The sequence below is a fragment of the Chiloscyllium plagiosum genome, unplaced genomic scaffold (assembly GCF_037043375.1).
Source record: "Chiloscyllium plagiosum isolate Xiang-an unplaced genomic scaffold, Cpla_swu_hap1 HiC_scaffold_31, whole genome shotgun sequence".
Taxonomy (NCBI): domain Eukaryota; kingdom Metazoa; phylum Chordata; class Chondrichthyes; order Orectolobiformes; family Hemiscylliidae; genus Chiloscyllium; species Chiloscyllium plagiosum.
The window spans coordinates 31,452,525-31,474,550 of record NW_028270169.1 but is presented as its reverse complement, the minus strand read 5'-3'; the positions used below and the strand labels follow the sequence as shown (position 1 = coordinate 31,474,550).

General features: G+C 40.5%; 1 long non-coding RNA gene across 3 annotated transcripts; it reads left to right on the top strand.

The window, feature by feature from the left end:
* The first annotated feature begins 2,720 nt into the window (after window positions 1-2,720).
* LOC122564064 (uncharacterized) lies at window positions 2,721-20,380 on the top strand. 3 transcript variants are annotated; one of them, XR_015752348.1, is made up of 3 exons: window positions 2,721-2,922; window positions 11,296-11,424; window positions 18,607-20,380. It is a non-coding gene; the product is annotated as an uncharacterized LOC122564064 (long non-coding RNA). The 3 variants fall into 3 exon arrangements; XR_015752347.1 differs by lacking the exon at window positions 2,721-2,922 and adding an exon at window positions 17,268-17,323 and having other exon boundaries at window positions 7,809-11,424; XR_015752346.1 differs by lacking the exon at window positions 2,721-2,922 and having other exon boundaries at window positions 7,809-11,424.
* The last annotated feature ends 1,646 nt before the right edge of the window (window positions 20,381-22,026 follow it).

Sequence of the window (22,026 nt, the reverse complement as noted above, 5' to 3'; positions counted from 1 at the left end):
GTCAGCAAATTTGGGTAAGTTAAACTTTGCCCCCTCCTCCGGTCATAGATGCTGGTGGGAAATGGTTATGGCCCGAGGTCTGAACTTGTGACAGTATACTAGCTGCATTTTAACTATCTGTTTAGACCCTTTGATCCCAACTCTATCTTGTGTTAATATTCCATCCAATATAATGCCCTGGATACTTGGAGCTCTTATTTTGTGCAATAGCCTGCTATCGGGCACCTTGTATAGAATGTATTTTGAAAATCCAAATGCATTGTATTTGCTGGTTTCACTTTATCAACTCTGCTTGTTATATCCTCAAAGAAACTTGTAAATTTATCAAACCTGGTTTCCCTTTCACAAAGCCATGTTGACTCTTTAAGCTTTTCTAAAATGTTGTGCTATTTCTTCCTTTAATGGATTCTAACATTTTCCCATTGACGGATGTGAAGCTAACTGTCCTATAGCTTTGTGCCTGTCTCCCTTCTTGCACAGGGCTGTCCTATTAGCAATTTTCTAATCCGCTGCAATCCAGTGAGTTCTGGAATATTTTGACCAATGTGTCCACTATCTCTGTAGTCACTTCCTTTAAAATCCTTGACAGCAGGCTGTTAGATCTAGCTGACATGTTTGCCTTTAGTCCCAGAAAATCAAGTGTCACAGATTTTTGCTTGTTTGAAAGTTCATAGCATACCATTCGTTATCTAATTTTGTGACAATACTTGAAGAGAAGTTGAAATGAGGCAGTGCAAGCACAGTCACAATATTAGGGAAGATGGGAACATAGGAACAGAAGTGAATCGTTCACCTCCTTGATCCTGTTCTGTCATTCATTGAAGTCATGCTGGCTGTGTCCTAACACTATATATTTGCCTTTGGCCCATTATCTCTTAATACCTTTGCCTAACAAAAGTTTAGCTCTCAGATTTAAAATTAACAGCTGATGCAGTATCCACTGCCATTTGTGGAAGAGTGTTTCGAACCTCTACTACCCTTTGTGTATCAAAGTGCTTGAGAAACTTTCTGCTGAATGGTCTCGCTCTAATTCTCAAACTATGTCCCCTGAGTTCTCAAACCCTCAACCAGTAGAAATTGTTTATTTTTGTCTACCTTGTCCTTTCCTGTTGATATCTTGAAGACTTTGATCACATCACCCCTTAACCTTCTAAATTCTAGAGAAAATGAATCTCATTTGTCTAATTTCTCCCAATTTAACCCCTGAAATTGAGTTATCATTCTTGTAAACCTATGCTGTACTTCCTCCGAGGTCAATATATCCTTCCTAAGGTGTGGTGCTCAGATCTGCTCATAATGCTCCAGTGGGGTCTAATCAGGGTTTTGTATGACTGCAGCAAAACTTCTTCATCCTTAAACACCAGTGCTGTAGATATAAATGCCAATATTCCATTCTTGACTATTTTCTGCATCTGTTTGTTACATTTTAAAGATCAATGCACCTGAACCCCCAAATTTCTCTAGACATCCATTGTATTTAACTTCATATCATATATAATGTACCCTGATGTACTTTCTTTTGGTCCAAAATGGATAACCACACAGTTACTACATTGAACTCTGTCTGCCAGTTTTGCCTATTCAGCTAGTCTACAAATAGTCTTTTGTGCTATTATCTATACTGTCTACAATGCTGCCAAAGTGTCATCAGCAAATTTCCTTATATAATGTCCTATCATTATCTAACTCATTAATAAATAAAATGAATAATTAAGGTCCTAAGCACAGATAGTCTTAGAACACCATTGGTCACATCCTGGGGATGGGATTTACTTGTTGGTCCTGTCCCAATACTGGAAGTACAGTCAAGGCCAACTCAAAAGATTTTGGTGCCCACTCCACATTCAATATAGAGAAAAATGAGAAGCCTAGAATGAAATTTTGCCTTTATTTACTTGGCAAAGTGGTCTAATTTGGCACTGCTTAAAGTGTGGCACCACAGGTTACTGCCTGGTTTGTCTATATGGTCAGTTTGGCACTGGATACGATGCAATCTTACTCTGAGATTAATTGGACTTCATTAACAGAATGAAAGATCAGTTCAAAGAGTCTGAGGTGGGAGTGTACATAGTGACAGAGTTCTTTTAATGTTTCTTAATTTCAGCTATAACTTGTGTTCAAGTATCTAAGCAACAGCTTGCATTGGGTTTATGTTTTATTGTAAACAAATCTCCAAATTTGTTACTTTACTGGGATCCTGTTGTAACACAATCCACAGGGTCCATATCTCAATGCTGCATTATAGATGAGACCATGTTACAAGGAGGCATTTCTGAAAAGCATTAAACCTATAAATTCAAAAATCAAATATTTCTTCGAACAAATTTCAATATATATTGCAAACCATCATTGTTCAGATAGACATATGTTAAAGAAATCCGGATCAGTTTTTTTTCCATTCACATCACCCCTACCTTGTGAGATGTCACATTTGTGAGTTCTTATTGGTTGGATTTCAATCATTCAGTGATTTTTTTTTTGTTCCCTAAGCCGTGGATGACAGTGGCTCAGTATCAGCATTATTTTAAATTTCTCTCCAATGGCACAAAATTTTCTCTTTCATGATTCCATACACACACTTTCATGTTAATCATTGTAGGGGCCTCAGTGCAAATTTGACCAGTAGGTACTTAAATGTGTGAAGACATTATGATGCTATAGACTGTTTATCATTGTGGGTACAAGAATGAAAAGAATAGGAATATAGTTCAAATGGTTTTGATTTCAGTTAGAAAGGCAACTATACTATTTCCTCTTGAATAAGTCTGGCACTGATAACTTGTTTTTAATCTTTCATAGTAGATATTATCAAAGCAATTGAATGGACAGATTTGATAGTGGTCTTAAACTTCTGCATTTTGGGCTGCAGATGCTTGTTGAAAACTTAATTAGTTTCCCACACTGTTCCAAACAAAGAATAAGGTTTGTATTAAAATAACTTATGAAATATACAAAATCATGTAATTTCTGTAGTGATTTCCAACTGTTGTCTGCATTCCTTGTTGACATCTATGCCTTTTGATGTGATGACTATCTTAGAGTCATGTCTTGCGATGAATGCGGTGCATCTATTATTCACTGTTTGTTCTTTCACATCTTTTGTACAGTAATTATCCTCTCAAGTCAGAGAGAGTGCAGTTATAGTTCTTGATGCCCTGATTTTACACTGTTTAGTTTTCATGAAACTGTCTAGTGGTGTTGATTTCACTACTCATAATTTTGTTTTATAATTTCAATAATTTTGCCATTGTCCAATATATCTCTTAGTACTTTTTTTTTAGTTTGATTTGGTTCATCCAGTGGTCTTCCTTTTTTTTGCATTTTTTATGTAAGGGTAATGCATGAATCCCCTGAGCTGATTTTGCTAGTTAATTGGTTTTGTGTTCTAGATACTGGTGGCAGCAATGATTCCTTAGAGGAGCATGGTAAGAGGGCAGCATGGTGGCTCAGTGGTTAGCACCTCTGCCTCACAGCGTCAAGGCCATGGATTTGATTCTAGCCTTGGGCAACTTCTGCGTGGAGTTTGCACATTCTTCCCGTGTCTACGTGGGTTTCCTTCCCCCTGTCCAAAGATGTGCAAGTTAGGTGGATTGGCCATGCTAAATTGCCCAGCATGTCCAGGGATGTTTAGGTTAGGTACATTATCCATGGGAAATGCAGGGTTACAGGAATAGGGGAAGGGTCTGGGTGGGATCATCTTTGGACGGTTGGTGTGGACTTGTTAGGCCAAATGGTCTGTTTCCACACTGTAGACATTCTAAGGATGCGGAGAGAAAAAGGGAAAGGGACTGGTGAGCAGAGGAACTCCAACCAGTTGGAAGAATAAGGGATATGTGCAGCCAAGTAAACCAAGATTAGATGAATCAAGGCCATGGAGGGGCTTGTTGATATGCTCATTTGTCTCACACAGGATGCCAATGGATGTCACAGGTACTGATAATGTAAGTTTGAAATTGAATGGGAACAGGCATTGGTGACCGAGTCTTGATATATTCAGTATGTGCAAAACGTAAATGTAGCCTAATGTTCCACTATCATGTAGAAGACGAAAACTTGCTGAACTGTTTGGATTTGAAAGAAGACAAGTTAATTCAGTATGGGAAAGATCTTGTAGTTTATTATGCTTCATTCATTGCAGCTACACTTGTCAACAAAATGTTATTGGACTGGAATATTAATGAGAGATTTGAAATGTAAGGGGATCTTGTCAATGATAGCAGTACAATGTCTGCTTGTGTTTAAACAAATAGCAATAGAAAACGGGAACGGCTGATTAAAAGACAAAGCAAATAACCAACACTTAACTCCTCAGTGTATGCCTACTGATATCAAATTCCACCATTCAATCTGCAGTTACCTTCAAAGATATTATTGAATGACAAGCCCTTGTAAAGATATAAATGCAAGTGAAATCTCATTAAAATTAATATTAATGTTATCTGAGACCTACCTGAGGTCAGCATTAACAGTTCAATAAAAGAGCAATAATGATTGTGCAACCTGAAGTAAATGGATACTAATAACCAGACAAGTAAACTCAAGAAGTTTATTGTATTATAGAAAAAAGGTAATGCTTTTTGTGCTGGTTTTATTCAAATATGATCATAAAAATCTCTTGAGTTAAATGGTTTGGAAAACTGAATGAGAATTTCAACTTGCAGCCAGTTGGAAGTCTTTAAGTAGAGGACTAGATAAAACTAAGGCTTATATGTGCACTATCCTTTTTGTAGACCGTTACTAGGAGGACTGATTTGAAGAAACCTGTGAACATGTTCCTTTGGTCATAAGAAAAAGATCAAAATGAGAGTCTGTGAAAAAGCACCACTCATCTTGAGCAGGTGCAATCACGAGAGGCCAAACGTCCTCTTGTGCAATAATCTTCCTGTGACTTGGAATAATAATCAATCTTTATCTTTTTAAATATTCAAATGAGGCAAATTTAGTTACTAATTATATAACTACTAGGAATCTATACTTGAAGCTAAACAGCCTGTCTGTGAAGAAGGGCTTATGCCCGAAACGTCGATTCTCCTGTTCCTTGGATGCTGCCTGACCTGCGCATTTCCAGCAACACATTTTTAAGCTCTGATCTCCAGCATCTGCAGTCCTCACTTTCTCCTGTCTGTGATAGTGTTTGACTCCTTCATTTTAATAATTGCTTCCCTCCTATTCCCGTATTCTACTATTCCTTTCTCCTTTGGGAATGCAAGAAGGCTGACAATCAGTGTTATCTGCTTTAATTACTGTGTGATGGCAGGATCGATATTCTTCTCATCCTGCATGGGGACAAATGCTCTTCATTAATTTCTAACAATTACTTGTTTCATAGTTCTGTAATTTTGTTTTGGACTCGCCCAAAAATACAAATGCTCTAATGCTTTCAATGCTTGAGTCCAATATATTTGTCTATAATGTGGACAGCAATGGCTACTATTTTTCATTTCCACCAGTCTGAAAAGCATTTCTGCCTCAAACTCTGAAATTATAATTTCCAAAGTCCACATATATAGTAGAAACTCCCTCTCTTTTGAACTTCTCATCAATAGATTTGACCCTGTCTAGCTCAATCTTCTCCAGCCCCTTTGATCTCTTCAATCTCTGTGCTGCTTTATTTGTGACTTCTTTTGCACCATTGGTTTCCACTGCTCCACCATTGGCATTGCATTCAGTCACCCGGATTTCGCTCCAAAATGTCTTTGTCTCTCTATTTCCTGTTTGTCACTTGCTAATTGTTTGAGGCTTAGTTCTCCTGTTCTAACTTCTGAATGTTGACTTTAGTGTTTTCAGAGAATGTGACACAATGTACAGTATCTTAATGCCCCATTCTCTCTGACACTCGTACAGTATCTTGGGATGTTTTTCTATATGCAAAGTCATGTCCAATTATAAGTTACTGTTAATATGTTGGGTTTGCTAAAATTTAAAACCATTCTACTTGCATGTGCAAGGCAGCATTTCAAACTATTTTAATAAGGAAGGCTACTATGAATGCAGAGTTCAAAGAGAAGGGGGAAGAGAATGAAAAAATCAGGATTGAGAACTAAAGGTCTGATCCAGAGTTTTGAAGAGATTTTTGAAAGCAGGGAGAACGTGGAGAGATGAAATGAACCTGAGATGTTTTCCAAAATTAAAGGTACTAATAACACCATTTTAGTTGTGGCAGTCGGACACTGCTGAATGGGAGGCCAGGTGTTAATGAACATCGGAACAGGTAGTCAGGTCACTCTGCGAAATAATTTCTGGTTATTAACACTAATGTGATGGGAAGTTAATCTATATTGAATTGAATTAGGTTTATTGTCATATACTCATGAGAGTACAGTCAAATGTTTACAAGTTGCCACTTACAGTGCCATCTTAGATACAAAAGTACTTGGGTACCATACATTGAACAAAGCAGAAAAATAAGGAAAACAAAGGTTAAAATGTTAAATGTTACATTCTTTTTACTAAAAGGTAGAAAAAATAAACAAACACAGTTCAGTGATTAACATGTTCATGATATTGAGGCAACTATTGAGGAATGGCTGAAGGCCCTGGATACAGCAAAATGATGGGATCTGATGATGCTTCATCATTGCTACTGAAACCTTGTGCTCCAAAAATGCAGAGCGCCTAACAAAACTGTTCCAATACGGCTACAGCAACAACACTGACAAATACAGAGCAATGTGAAGAATTGACCAAGTATGTCCAGTGTACAAAAAACAGGACAAATCTAATCTGGCCATTACTGCATCATTAGTTTACACTTGATCATCAGTAATGCAGTGGAAGGGGTCATCAATAGTGGCACTTAACTGGTAACAAGCTGTTCACGGAGGCTCTGTTTGGGTTCCCCATTTAGCTCCTGACCACTTTACAGCCTTGGTTCAAACATGGACAAAAAATGCTAACTTTCAGAGGTGAGATTACTGCCTTTGACATTAAGGGTGCATTTGACTGCATGTGGCATCAAGTAACTCTAGCAAAGCTATCATCATTGGGAATTAGGGAGCAAAAGACCTGCTGCCAGTATAAAGGAGGATGTGTGTTGTTGGCCATCAGTTATCTCAGCTCCAGGACTTAACAAACATCCTAGGTCCAACTATCTTCAGCTGCTACTGTTTCTGTCCTATGATCCTGCTCCACTAGCTACCTGATGAAGGAGCAGCGCTCTGAAAGCTTGTACTTCCAAATTAACCCTGTTAGACTATAACCTGGTGTTGTGTGATTTTTAACTTTGTCCACGCAGTCCAACACTGGTTCATCCACATCTTGGAATATGAGAACTGCTGGTAAAGTATTTACTGCACGTCTCTGATTTTCCTTGACAAAATTTTGTGGAGGCTTTCTTGAACTTTTTGCAGTCCATTTGTTGTTGGTTCATCCTGTTAGGGAGCGAGTTCTGACATTTCTGACTCAGCAATAGTGAAGGACAGCAATATAGTTCCCAGCATTTCCTTCCTGCTGTAAAGACCTGTAAAGATTAGATTAGATTAGATTAGATTAGATTACTTACAGTGTGGAAACAGGCCCTTCGGCCCAACAAGTCCACACCGACCCGCCGAAGCGCAACCCACCCATACCCCTACATTTACCCCTTTAACCTAACACTACGGGCAATTTAGCGTGGCCAATTCACCTGACCCGCACATTTTTTTGGACTGTGGGAGGAAACCGGAGCACCCGGAGGAAACCCACGCAGACACGGGGAGAACGTGCAAACTCCACACAGTCAGTCGCCTGAGTCGGGAATTGAACCCGGGTCTCTGGCGCTGTGAGGCAGCAGTGCTAACCACTGTGCCACCGTGCCGCCCATAAAAGGTTTGTGCATGGCAGTGGTTTCTGGAAGCAGAAGTGGTGTGATTAGTGAAGAAGGTGCTTATGCAGCTTTGAGGGAACGCTGGTTTCAGTTTGTGGTTTGGAAGGATCCTGTAGGTAGGTGGTGGTGCTTCTGCTGCACTTGTTCCTCTTTGTCAGTGTTATCCAGTAGGATTTTGATGCTTGTTGATTCAGGTGGTGGTTAAGAGACCATGTATGCCTTGTGATACTAAATATATGCAATATTATTAAAACCAATACTCAGTCTTTAGAAAATTGGTTTGAGGCAATCAAGACTAATGCACTCTCTCTGCAAGTTAGGAGAACAGCTACAAAAGGGTTTTATAATCCAGTTGTGCTGCATTTTCTAGCTTGTTGCATTCACTCAAAGGGAGAGTGTGAAAATCTGCTAACTATTCTTTTTCTCGCACCATGTTTCAGTTTATTTTGGAAAAACAATTTCTTCAAGAGAATACAGAATTTATTTCATTAATATTGATGCATATTAGGAGAACTGAAGACCAAACACCATCTACAAATCTCTATATATTGGCATCTGTACTCTGACTCTTGCTCTGTTGTTTGTTGTTTCCAAACACAGCAACTGGGCCTTTTCATAGACCTCTTACTAATGGCCAACCTCCTGTAATCTTCCTTTTTTGGCAGTAACCTATTCCTTTCAATCATGCATTTTGACAGATCCTTTAGGATGAAGGTTGAATACACTTGGATGCTGTTTCACCACCCCAGCTTGCCAAAGTTGCGCATTTTAATCCTCACTGGAAGCTACACAGTACTGCCCATCATTCATGTGCATCAACCGCCTGGTGTAAACCACTAACTAACAGCTAACCAAAACCAAATTCTTCAGTTAGAATAGAATTGAACGCCTGCAATGTGGAAGCAGGCCATTCATCCTATCGAGACCACATCAACCCTCTGAAGAGCATCCCACCCTTTTGAGGCCCCTAAACAGAACAGGATTGGAGAAGGCAACAAACTGGACTGTTTTTCTTGTTTTATGCAGCAAGTGGCTGTTTAGCTTGCAGAACTCTCTCAGCCTAACAACTCAACTGTATTCTGATGAGTGCAGTTTGTCATCTGACCAATATGTGTCCCTTGTCTAAAAGCTACATGATTGATTCTTCCTTGCTCAATTAAGGACAGACAATGAATCATAGTATAATGAATAACAGCTATGTATATACTGTTACATTTTCATGATAGATACAAAAACTGCAAAGTGCCATGAAAAAACGATGGGAACATATTATCCATTAAATATGTCAATGTTTTATAGAATTCTTTTCTACTGATTTAAGATTTAACTAAAAGGAAGTTACTAGTACAGAATAAATTTCTCTTCAATTATTTTCAATCCACATGGACATTCTGTAACCTTAATTTGGTGGAGCTGTTAGCACTGCATGATTATGTAGGTAACTTACCTTATACTTGTGAGCTGGCACATGCTGCAATGACTAAGCCTTTCTATAAGAAAAGCAGCTGTAGTAACTTGCCACCTGTATGTACCAGTACTCTGTCTGAGTCAGACTTTGACCCTACTTAAAGAGATTTTCCAGACCGGTGTTAGAGTAAAGTTTAAAATCATGATTTTCTGAAAAACAGAAAACCAGTGGCTTGGATTTTACACTTGAACTTTGAAATTGAGAATAGACGTTTCAGCTAATGTTTATGAAGAACAGAACTCATCACTGTTTCAGTGCCTTCAAATTTAGTTTATCTTGATCAGCTTTAAACAGATTAGAGAAAATGAACTAAAAGTTTACATTTGTTTAGTTCTACTCTGGATGCTGTAAAGAACTTTACAACCACTGGAATACTTTAGCAATGTTGTAGGAACAGACGAGTGCAGAGTAAGCTTTCTGTAAACTAATGTTCCCTATGCAAGCCAAAATCAAACTCTTAAGGAAATGCTGTGGCTTTTTACAGTGTGCAAGCCAGTTGTGAAGACACAAGAAAAAAAAGAGTGGAGATTTAAGATTTTTGTAGTATGAGTTTAGGATCAAATCTGTCAGTCTGTGAACACATTAATTTACATCGAAAAGAATGTGGGAACATATTATTTTCTAAATAAAGTTTAAACCAGGTTTTACAGGTTATAGGAGTGTATATGCAATGCTGAGGGGTATGAATAATGTGCATAATGTTATAGCTTTATTTTGGTCCAGAGACACAATGGGATAAATTTCCATGTGTTGTTAAATTAGATGTTGATATTATTCAGATTCCATTGCCAACATAAATAATGCATCCATTCACTGTTGAATAAAACTGGGCTAACAATGTAACAACCAAAACCACACATTACCTGCTAATCTCTAGCTCAGTGCATCTCCCACTTTTTTTAGATTCCCTACAGTGTGGAAGCAGACCCTTCGGGCCCACAAGTCCACACTGAACCTCCAAAGGGTAACCCACCCACACCTATTCCCCTCTGACTAATATGTCTAATGCTATGGTCAATTTAGCGTGGCCAATTCACCCGACCTGCACATTTTTGGATTGTGGAAGGAAACCAGAACATCCAGAGGACCCCCACGCAGTCACAGGGAAAATGTGCAAACTCCATGCAGACAGTCGTCCGAGGCTGGAATTGAATCTGGGTCCCTGGCGCTGTGAGGCAGCAGTGCTAACCACACTCACTGGTGACCACGTTGAGGTTTGAAAATTGTTGTAAACCCCTCAGTGAGACTAGAGTTGGGGGTACTTCTTGAGAGCAAGGCTCTGTTAGAGCAGCAGAGTGAGGTAGAGTTCCACAGCTGTTATTGCTGGCTTAGAGCTCAGTGCCTCTAAAGTTAAGCTTACTCCCTCACTAGGGTCCTGACCTTCACTTTGAGAATCCTACTCCAGTCTCAGACTGCATTCTTTATTATCATTTTGAGCGAGACATGCATTGTTGCTGAATCATGGCCTAATTTGTGTTGTATGTGTTTTGGGGCTTCCACACTAATTTTAAAAAAACATCCTTTTAACCTATTTTCCTCATAACCTGTTCAGAGATATTATTGCACACCTCTGGAGCAGATGGGACTTGAACCCAGGCCTCCTGGTTCAAGGGTAAGGATATTACCACTGCACTACAAGAGGGCTGTTTGATTTTTATAGCTGGTGGATTTACATGTGCAGTGGTATGTCAATCAATAGATACACTTCCATTTGACACAAACTAAGCTTTTTCATGAGCTCATAATATTGAAACCAAAACTAGGGTGCAGATCCTATTCTCTGATCCATAATTGAAAAAAGTGGTTTTCAGAATGTGAGCACCATAATTGTTAGAACTTAGTTATGTTGAATTAAATTCATTAAACATTTAATTATAATGTCTTTAGGATAAAAAAGACTTCATTCAAGTAATTTGAAGATTTTGCAGACGTCAGTATGCCAGTCTGTGTGAAGGCAGCACTCAGAGAAAATACTATTCTAACAGCAGTATTTATAGTAATTTCCATTCTCTTTTCCCCTTAGTACAGCAAGACAATTCATGTACCCTAATGAGTTGCCCACTTTTATGGTGCTGTGAAGTGGGCTTTGACAGTGATGACGGAAGGTGTTCGAGATGAGTTGAGGGAACAGAAGACTGACATTTCTATCACAGTAAGTCAAACTTCAGCTGAAATGAATTACAGCTCAATTTTCTAATGAAAAATAAAGTTCACGTTCTATGTGTATGCGATTCAGCCTTGCATAAAGAAAGCATTATTTTTTTTATTATTTAACAGAACAGAGAACAGTACAGCATGGGAACAGGCCCTTAGACCCACAACATTGTGCCAAACATGACTCCAAATTAACATCCTTTTGGCTTGCCCTTGGTCCACATCCTTCCATTTTGCACACATTCGTGTGCTTATCTAAAAGTCCCTTAAATGCCCCTAGTGTATCTGCTCTTTCCACCTATCACATTTCCGACCCCGTGGCTCAACATTTCAATTCCCCCTCCCACTCCACCAAGGATATGCAGGTCTTTGGACTCCTCCATCGCCAGACCACAACAAAACGACGGTTGGAGGAAGAACGCCTCATCTTCCGCCTAGGAACCCTCCAACCACAAGGGATGAACTCGGATTTCACCAGTTTCCTCATTTCCCCTCCCCCCACCCTGTCTCAGTCAAATCCATCGAATTCAGCACCGCCTTCCTAACCTGCAATCTTCTTCCCGACCTCTCCGCCCCCACCCCAGTCTGACCTATCACCCTCACCTTGACCTCTTTCCACCTATCACATTTCCGACGCCCCTCCCCCAAGTCCCTCCTCCCTACCTTTTATCTTAGCCTTCTGGACAAACTTTCCTCATTCCTGAAGAAGGGCTTATGCCCGAAACGTCGATTCTCCTGTTCCCTGGATGCTGCCTGACCTGCTGCGCTTTTCCAGCAACACATTTTCAGCTCTGCCTCCAATAGCATCCTTGGCAATGTGTTCCAGACACCCACCACACTCTCTGTTTTTAAAAAAAACCTTGCCCCTCTCATCTCCTTTGAATTTTCCCCTCTCTTTAGTCATTTCAACTTTGGGAAAAACATCCTGACCGTGAACACTATCTATGCACCTCATAATTCTACAGTCTTTTATCAAGTCTCCCCTCAGCCTCTGCCACTCCAGAGGAAACAACTCCAGAGTTTTTCTAGCCTCTCCTTATAGCTTATACTCTTTAATCCAGATGGGATTCATTAAACCTCTTGTGCACCCCCTCCGAAGCCTCCAAAACCTTCCTGTAATGTGGCGACCAGAATTGAATGCAATGCTCTTGTGTAGCCTAACCAAAGTTTTATAAAGCTGCAACATGGCATCCTGACTCTTGTACTCAATTCCCTGACCAATAAAGACAAGCATGCCACATGCCTTCTTTACCTGAGTGGCCACTTTTAGGGAGCTTTGGATTTCAACCTCATGATCCCTCTGTATATCACTGCTGTTCAGGGTTCTGCCTTTAACTGTATACTTTTCCTTAACCTTTTATCTCCCAAAGTGCAGCATCTCACACTTACATGGATTAAACTTCATCTGCCATTTCTCCAACCATATCTACAACTGATCTATATCCCTTCTATACTATCCCCAACTCCACCGATCTTTGTATCACCTGCAAATTTTTACTAATCCACCCATCTACATTTTCATCCAAATCACAATATGGATATCTGCAGGACACCACTAGTCACGGACCTCCAACGTGAAAAACACCCTTCCAACACTACCCTCTGCCTTCTACGGACAAGCCAATTCTGAATCCGCGTGACCAAGTCACCTTGGATTCCGTGCATCTTAATCTTCTGGATGAGCCTACAATGAGGTAACTTGTCAAAAGCCTTACTAAAATCCATGTGGACAACACCACTGTCAACTCCTCAAAAAATTCAATCAAGTTTGTAAGACATGACCTGACCTGCACAAAGCTATGCTGACTGTCCCTAATTAGACCATGCTTTTTCCAAAATGTGTGTAAATCCTATCCCTAAGAATTCTCTCCAGTAGTTTCCTAACCACTAATGTGAGACTCACTGGTCTATAGTTTCTTGGATTATCCCTATTTCCCATCTTGAATAACAACATGAGCTACTGGCCTGTCCTCTGGGACCTCTCCAGTGGCTAGTGAGGATACAAAGATCTTGGTCAAGGGCTCAGCATATCCTCTATTTCCTCTCTCGATAATTTGAAGCACATACCATCAGGTCCTGGGGACTTATCCACCTTAATACTTTTCAAGAAACACACCAGCACTTCTTTCTTGATCTCAAAATGCTCCAGCATATTAGCATGCTCCACACACCTCTCACTATCCTCCATATCCTTCTCCTGGGTGAATACTAATGCAAAGTATACATTTAGGATCTCACCCACATCCTGTCCCTCCAAATACAAGTTCCCTTTATCCCCGAGTGATCCTGCCTTCTCCCTTGTTATCCTTTTTGTTTTAATATATCTATAGAATGTCTTTGAATCTTCTTTAACCCTATTTTCAAGGCCCCCTCTTGCTCTCCTAATTCTCTGCTTGAGTATGTTCTTCCTTTCCTTATAGTCCTCACAAGCCCTGTTCGATTTTAACTTCCTAAACTTTACATGTGCTATCTTTTTCCTTTTGACTAAATCACAACCTCCCTCTTTATCCAAGGGTCCCTTATCTTGCCGACCTTGTCCTTCCTCCTTACTGGAACATGCCAGTCCTGATCTCTCCCCAGCAGGTCTTTAACAAATGTAGACTTGACTGATAACAATTCCTCCCACTTAACACTCCCTAGCTCCTGCCTAATACTGACATAATTTGCCCTCCCCCAATTTAGTACCTTCCTGCAAGGTCCTGACTTATCCTTATTCATAGTTATCTTAAAACTTGATCACTGTTTCCAAAATGCTGCCCCATTGAAAGGTCAGTCACCTGGACAGGCTCATTAACCAATACAAGGTCCAGTATGGCCTCTCCTCTAATTGGGCTGTCCACATACTGTTTCCAGAAACCCTTTTGGATGCATTTTGCAAATTCTGCCCCTTATAAGCCCCCTGCCGTAAGGAAGTCCCAGTCAATACTGGAGAAGTTAAAGTCACCCACTATGACAATCCTGTTGTTGTTGCATCTTTCCATAATCTGTCTACATATTTGTTCCTCAATGTCATGATGGCTGTTGGGGAGATCTTATCAGAATGATTGCACCATCTAATTTGTGAGTTCTACCCATTTGCCTCAGTGGATGACCTCTCCAATATGTCCTCTCTGAGTGCAGATATAACAATCTACCTGATTAGTAATACAATTCCTTCACCTCTTTTACCTTCTTCACTATCTCATCTAACACAACAAAACCCTGGAACATTGAGCAGCCAGTCCTGTACCCCTCTCAACCAAATTTCTGTAATGACCACAATATCATAGTCCCATGTACTGATCCAGTTTTTAAGCTCATCTGCCTTACCTATAGTACTCCTTGCATTGAAATAAACACACTTCAGCCCATTAGTACCATTTGTTCATTTACCTGTCTGTGCCTGTCCTTCCCTTCTGATTTACTGATCTTAACATCGACCTTCTCCATTGTCCCTCCACCTGCTGACCTGCTGTTCTGGTTCCCAGCCCCCTGCCATTCTAGTTTAAACCCTCTCGAATAGCACTAGTGAACCTCTCTGCGAGGATATTGGTTCCCCTCCAGTTTAGGTGCAACCCGTCCCTTTTGTACAGGTCACTCCTGCCCCAGAGAAGTCCCAATGATCCAGGAACCTGAAGCCCTGGCCCCTGCACCAGCTCCTTAGTCACGCATTCATCTCTCCTATCTTTCTACTCCTTGCCTCACTAACACATGGCACCTGTAGTTACCCAGAAATTACTACCCTTGAAGTCCTGCTTTTCAGTGTCTTTCCTAACTCCCTGTACTCACTCTGCAGAGCCGCTTCCCTTTTTCAACCTGTGTCACTGGTACCAATGTGCACAACGACCTCTGGCTGCTTCCCATGCCCCTTAAGAATTCATGCAACCACTCAGACTCCTTGACCCTGACACCAGGGAGGCCACACACCATCCTGGAGTCTTGAACACAGCCACAGAAACGCCAGTCTGTGTCGCTAAGTAGTGAGTCTCATCCCACTATCGCTCGCTTGGACTTTGCCTGGCCCTGCTCTGCAGTAGAGCCAATTGTAGTGCCTTAGGCATGGCTTCTGCTGTTATACTCCCCTGAGAGGCTATCCCCACCACAACAGTATCCAAAACAGTATACCTGATAGTGCGGCGAATACCCACAGAGATTCCTGCACTACCTGCCTACCTCTCCTGGTGGTCACCCATCGACCTGACTGACCTGTCAGGGAGATTTAAAGATGCTAAGTTGCACAGCGATGGAACATCGCCCCACCTCCTCCATTTTAACATGCCTTGTTCTTTTTAAACCTCCTCCCTTTGGCCTCCTGTGCCCATACAAGGCTGGCTGGACAGGCATCCTGCTCTCTTCTGAGGTGAATCATTAGATTATCGCGAGAAAGCAGTTTAGGGTGACATGTCTTCTGATTTTGCCCAGTTTCCTCCAGGACCCTCCTCAAATGGTATGCCAGAGTCTTTGGTTAATGGAGTTCTGAGAGGTATGCTGTCTTTAGGATGTTAGCAAATCTGTTCAAGTAGATGGGGAAGTATTCAGTATTCCTTCAAATAATGTCAGGAAAAATAGATAGTGGGCTTCATTTAAAGTCATAGAGTCATAGAGATGTACAGCACAGAAAGAAGACCCTTTGGTCCAACTCATCCATGCTGACCAGATATCCCAACCTAATTTAGTCCCATTTGCCAGTACTTGGTCTATATCCTTCCAAACCCTTCCTATTCATATACCATCCAGATGCCTTCTAAATATTGCAATTGTACCAGCTTCCATCACTTCCTCTTGCAGCTCATTCGATACATGTACCACCCCCTGCGTGAAAAAGTTGCCCCTTAGATCACTTTTATATCTTTCCCCTCTCACCCTAAACCTATGCCCTCTAGCTCTGGACTCCCCCACTCCAGGGAAAAGACTCTGTCTATTTATCCTATCCATGCGCTTCATGATTTTATAACCTCTATAAGGTCACCCCTCAGCCTTTGATGCTCCAGGGACTTATTAGCTATTTGTTATGGTGCAATTATAAATTGGCTGCTATATTAATCTACTTAAAAAAACAGTGAGCCCAAATATTATTGGATGTTGAAGAAAAGCCCACTAACCCTTTGAAATTCTCTGTTGTGATGGTTATAAATGCATCTCTGCTGCCCCCTCAATGCAATACCAAGCCTTTATTCCCTTTGTCTGATCTCTCATGCAATGTTTTCACAACTTCCACCTTTCTTCCTTCTACTGAATATACTGCTGGCTCCTTTGGGTGATGCTGATACTTGTATAATCAGTATGACAGTTTCCTCACTTACAGAGCATATCACCCGGGAATGTCAACACTGAGTTCACTTAGTGCATGTTTAATAAACCTCCAGTCTCTGCAAATGACGCCAGATTCAAGTGTATTAATTAAACAGCTGCTAAGAAATATGTTTTAACAGGTGGGAATCAAACAGTAAAGAAAGAAGTAGGGATATATAGTGAGCAATTTAGTTTATTTTCCCTCATTCTCTTACTGGTACAGTTTATGAAGATGATTGGACTTGAACTACGTTTCAGTTGGGCGCCCACCTTACTATTCTATGCGCTCTGATTTTCAAATTGTTCTTTTATTTTATTCAAAGCACGGGGAGTGTGTTGTTAACATAAGACTTTTGAGTTAATCTTTGAAGGAAGAAGAGAATTTCAGCATACATTAGAATTTAAAAAAAGTCTGAAGTAAAAGAAGATGCAGGTTTATTGAGTCTGCAAAGTATCAGCACGTATCCTGATATTTCCTAACATATTTATTTTGCTGTTATGAATAATTAACTTCTGGCAATTTGGGAAGCAAAGCATTAGATTGGTTCAAGGATTGAACTTTCTTTGCAGGCCAGACCAGGAAGTGCCAAATCGAGATCAGACAGCACCATCACTGGCAGAAGGATGTAATTACAGGCACAGAGCTTTTAAAATTGTAAAACCAGGCAGAATCTGAGATTTTTAACCTATCATTTGTACCAGAATGAGAAGTGTTTAGACTTAGCAGTCTTGAATAGTGTCATATGCACAAATTGCAAAAGGAAAGGTATGGATGTGTGAGCAACTGAATGTTGTGTGGAGACAAGACAGATGTTTGAAAAATATGCTACTAGCTGAGATACCACAAATACCAAGAATGCTGGAGAAACTCAGTAGGTCTGGCAGCATCTGCGGAGAGAGAAACAGAGTTAGCATATCAAGTCTAATCTGACTGTTCTCCAGAACCAACTGATCATTCTTCTTTATTGTCACTTATTCTCAATGAGTACAGTGAGAAGTTTATATGTCGTCAATTACAGTGCCAACTTAGACACAAGTGTACTTCAGCACAGATTCTTCTGTTACAAGATTTGTTACAGAAAGGAAATGTCCAGTATTACAGAAAAGAGTTCAGTACAGCAGACCATGCTGGCTCTTAGCTTCCAGTCCGCACCAGGCTCTGGCTCTACACTGCATCAGTGCCACGCCACACCAGGAGGCCCCTACAGTAGGAGGCCGCTGCGCCAGGCCTGGAGTCTACCGCACCAGGCCAGGAGGTCATCGTGCCTTGCCAGAATGACACTGCGCCACATCAGGAGGCCACCACACCGGGCTGGGAGGACACCACGCCACACGGGGAAGTCACCGCACCAGGCCGGGAGGACACCTTGCCACACTCGGAGGCCCCTATGGGTGGAGACTGCTGTGCCAGCCCAGGAGTCATTGCAGGAAGCTGGGAGCTGTCACTCCTTGCCGGAGGCTGGAAGTTATTGGGAAGAATATAAGGAGGAGAAGAAGAAAAATAAGCACTAGGAGGAAGAAAACGAGAAGAAGAGGAGGAGCAGATGCGCTCCAGCCAGAGTGTCCTACTCCGCTGCCATCTTGGAACAGGGAAAGAAGAAACCTATCAGACTTGAAATGTTTAATTCTATTTCTCCTTTCCACACTGCTCCTTGACCTGCTGAGTTTTTCCAGCATTCTCCGTGTTTTTCTCAGATGTCCAGCATCTGCAGTACTTTGTTTAAAACTGGTTGGAGGGTTGGTGTAGACTTGATGGGCCAAATGGTCTCTTTCTAATCTATTGGGATTTTATGATTCAATGATAACATCTATGATTGTTTTTAGTGAAATTTATTCAATTAAGTGCTGTGTACATTTGGTATCATTAAATACATGCTCTCTACTTTTATTCTCCCTTTTTGTATCTCAGGACAGTTTAGTTGAGTCACCTGTTATGGACCAGGCCAGACGCCCTCAAAGCATTTGAAGACCCTAACTTCTCTAATTGGTTTAAGCAGGTGTGAGGTGGATATTGCAGCTGGTCAGTTTTAACTCCGTTTTAAACAAAGCATAATTTATTTACAGACTACTGAATGAAACACAAGCAAAAGAAAACAGAATTTAGAGTAACAACTATTTGAAAACCTGACTGATATGAAATTCCCCGCAACTTAACATTGAGCTGTTCTGATTTCCTGTAACATCACATAAACACACCCCTTGGCAAAAAGATAAATTCAAACACAGGTTTTTACAGGAGAGAGAGAGATTGCAGAGAGGATCAGTCAGGGATCATTGGCTGAAACATGGGACCTCAATTTTTTTTTCTCAGCAGCTTCTTGGGATCGCCAGCTTAAACCAAACCAAACTAGAAAAATCCCTGAACTGGGAGAACTGGCTGCTCCCCTTTCATTGTACAAGTATTTTTTAAAAAAAAACCTCAAAGCCCTTTTCTATGATTGTTGCCTGGGGCAGTATCTGTTAGCCATTAGCAAAATGGCCTTTTTCCCAGACAAATCAGAACCTCTGCCTTTTAGAACCCCTTTTGGAAAAAAAACCAAGGACAACATAACCTTGTTAAAGTAATGGCACTGTCACACACCAATAGGTTGAATGGTATTTGAGTGCCATTTGTGGATGACAACTTGAACCCAGGTGAAGCACAGGGCAATAGAGCACTCTAAAGCTGGAGAAACTTCAGCACTTTTTCTTAAAATATATGTCCTCCCTATTAAATTCCCTGTGTTGCCTTTTAGGTTCTGTGTTATATGCTCTCAATGCCCCACCTCATGTCAATGTAAGAGAATCTAGCTGTAAAATGACTATTTGCATGCAAGTATATTATGACATTCTTCTAACTGCTATTGTCACATCTGCATTATTTTTTAAAAAATATAGTTAGCTACTCCTTTCTGTTCCTACATCACTATTTGCTTCTAAAGTTTACATTTGACTTCAGGAAATTGGTCACAATTTATCTTGTGTAACTCCCATGTGGCATTACAATGGTGAAATGCTGCTACAAAACCACACCGGATCCAGTTTGGCTACTGTGTGTATGTTTTCCTCAGTTTATAAAGTTAAGAAGAAAATATTTTACTAAACTAAGAGGATTTTTCTTTCATCTTGCACATAGGGGAATATCAATACCCTATGGATTTGCTCTCTAGGTAGTTCGCTAATTTATTCAGGTTCAGGGGTTACTTAATTTGGAATATTTTTAAGTGATAGAAGCAGGTTGTTTTTAGTTCAGGTAATTCTTGTATGTACATTTATCAAGTGGCTCAGAATTAACGTTGCACCTTCACACTGAAGTATTAGGAACTTTGTTTTACTCTTTCACATTAGGTTGGAGAAATTATCATCACACCGATAGAAAAGTCACTGTAATCTCACTCGTTCCAATGAAGGGAGAAAAGTCATCCATCACTGCCAAATGCATGCAGTCAAAGACAGAGCTTTCCAATGATTCAGTTGATTTAACTAACACTTGGCGATATGCGTGATGTTACTTTTGAGTGCTATTATAATTACTTCCCCGCTGTACATTGGATAGGTTTCATTCCTGGTGATTTCTTTGTAAATCTTAAGTTGTTATGTGTGAAGTGCCTTTAGTAATTTTCTGGGCAAATCATTGCTGTTATTTCATTGCACCTGTCCACAAGGGACCAAATGCTCAAGTAAACAAAATGCCTTGGCTTCAATCTGCCTTTGTTTTTTCACTTCTGGTGAAAGCATGCACCACAAATTTAAAATGTTCAAAGAGAATTCAAACTGATTTGCCACATGCTGACATTAAGCAATTTGCTGGATTTGGAACTTTATCAAGTTTTTGGCCCAGAACACACCATTCTGAGGAGACCCCCTGGGGCTTATTGCTCATTGGCCGTGAACAACTGGAAATTGCAACCTAACTGGACAGGACTGTAAACATAGACCATGGTCCGTGGGTCTACAAGAATGCATGGGCCTACTTTGCTCTGCAGTTAATGGACCCAGGATCACTTTGCTTTAATTAATTAACTAGTTAAGAATTATGAAGGAAAAAAGTTCTTCTTTTATAAAGCATCTGTGACCTGGCTTAAAAATATCTGGCAGAATCACCAGTCAGTGAGTTACCAGAAATAATTTCAAGTCTGACTCCAATCATGGTGGTCAAGTGATATCAAATGCATCTCATGTCTACTGTCATTTTAAAATGTCTGAGCTTCCCCTTGCATACCATTGTCACCTATTAGCCTAACTTATACTGAACAAAAAGGAAATATCATATTGAACCTGGCCCAGAAATTCACTGGAATGTCATGAGGTAGCAGAGCCAGAAAGTAACAGTGACCTTAATCTGTTCTACTGCAGAATCCTGCTCTGTACCGTTGTCCTGCTGCTGTCTCACACACACTCTGGATGTACAAATAAATGTTTTCATTGGGACAGTGTTGAGCCACTCCAATTAAATGCTTCCAGTACTGTCCCACAATACTCCACCTGATGCTCTGTGTTCTGTAGTTTTTTTAAGGACAGAAAGTGATTTGGATAGTGTCTTAAATGAATCAGTATAAAGAAAGCATGTGGTTGCAGTTGAATTCCTCTGAGACCCTTTGTGGTGTTAATGGATAAAATGTTTATATGGTTAGGTGTATGACAGATAGAGGGAAACACATTATACCTCAGAACAGAAGAACCCAGAGTTCTGTCTAGACGATAGAACAGTTGCTCCCAGCAGGACAATCAAATCAATTCAGGGGAGCCAGCCATTGTTGAAGTCCTTTCATGTGGAACTTCCAAACCAGAAGAGTTTGGTCGAAGTCTTATTAGAGCTGTGAAAGTCCAGACCACTAGGAATGCAGGAGGTTTATGTAAGCAGACTCACAAAGGAGCCATTAACATTGTCTCCATAGTTCAAGATAAAGAAATGGGAAAAGTCAGTCAAGCAGAAATTTTAAATGACTGAGATAAGAGTGATATTTCTCCTGTAGCAGGGGTTGGGAATTAGATAAAGCTTCATTTTGTCTTAAGATCTTTCTATTAATTTTCCCTTTCCTTCTGTTATTAAAGAACAGCTGCAGCCTTGTGAAAATGTGACTAACAATGAACTGCAGCAAATTATTAGATGATCTAACAAGCCAGATTTCATTCTGGGATCTGACCTGTCCAATATTGCTGTCAGCTGAGTCCATAACAAAATAATCTTCTGTTTGTGTTTTCATAAAACAAAACAGTTGCACTTGCAAAAGTTGATTTTCTTCCACTCTGCTTCCAGCGAGCAACTTAAAATCTAAAGGAAAAAATGGACAGTCATCCCTTCACTCCTCAATAACACTGAGTTCTTTAGCCTTTCGGGTATCCTGCT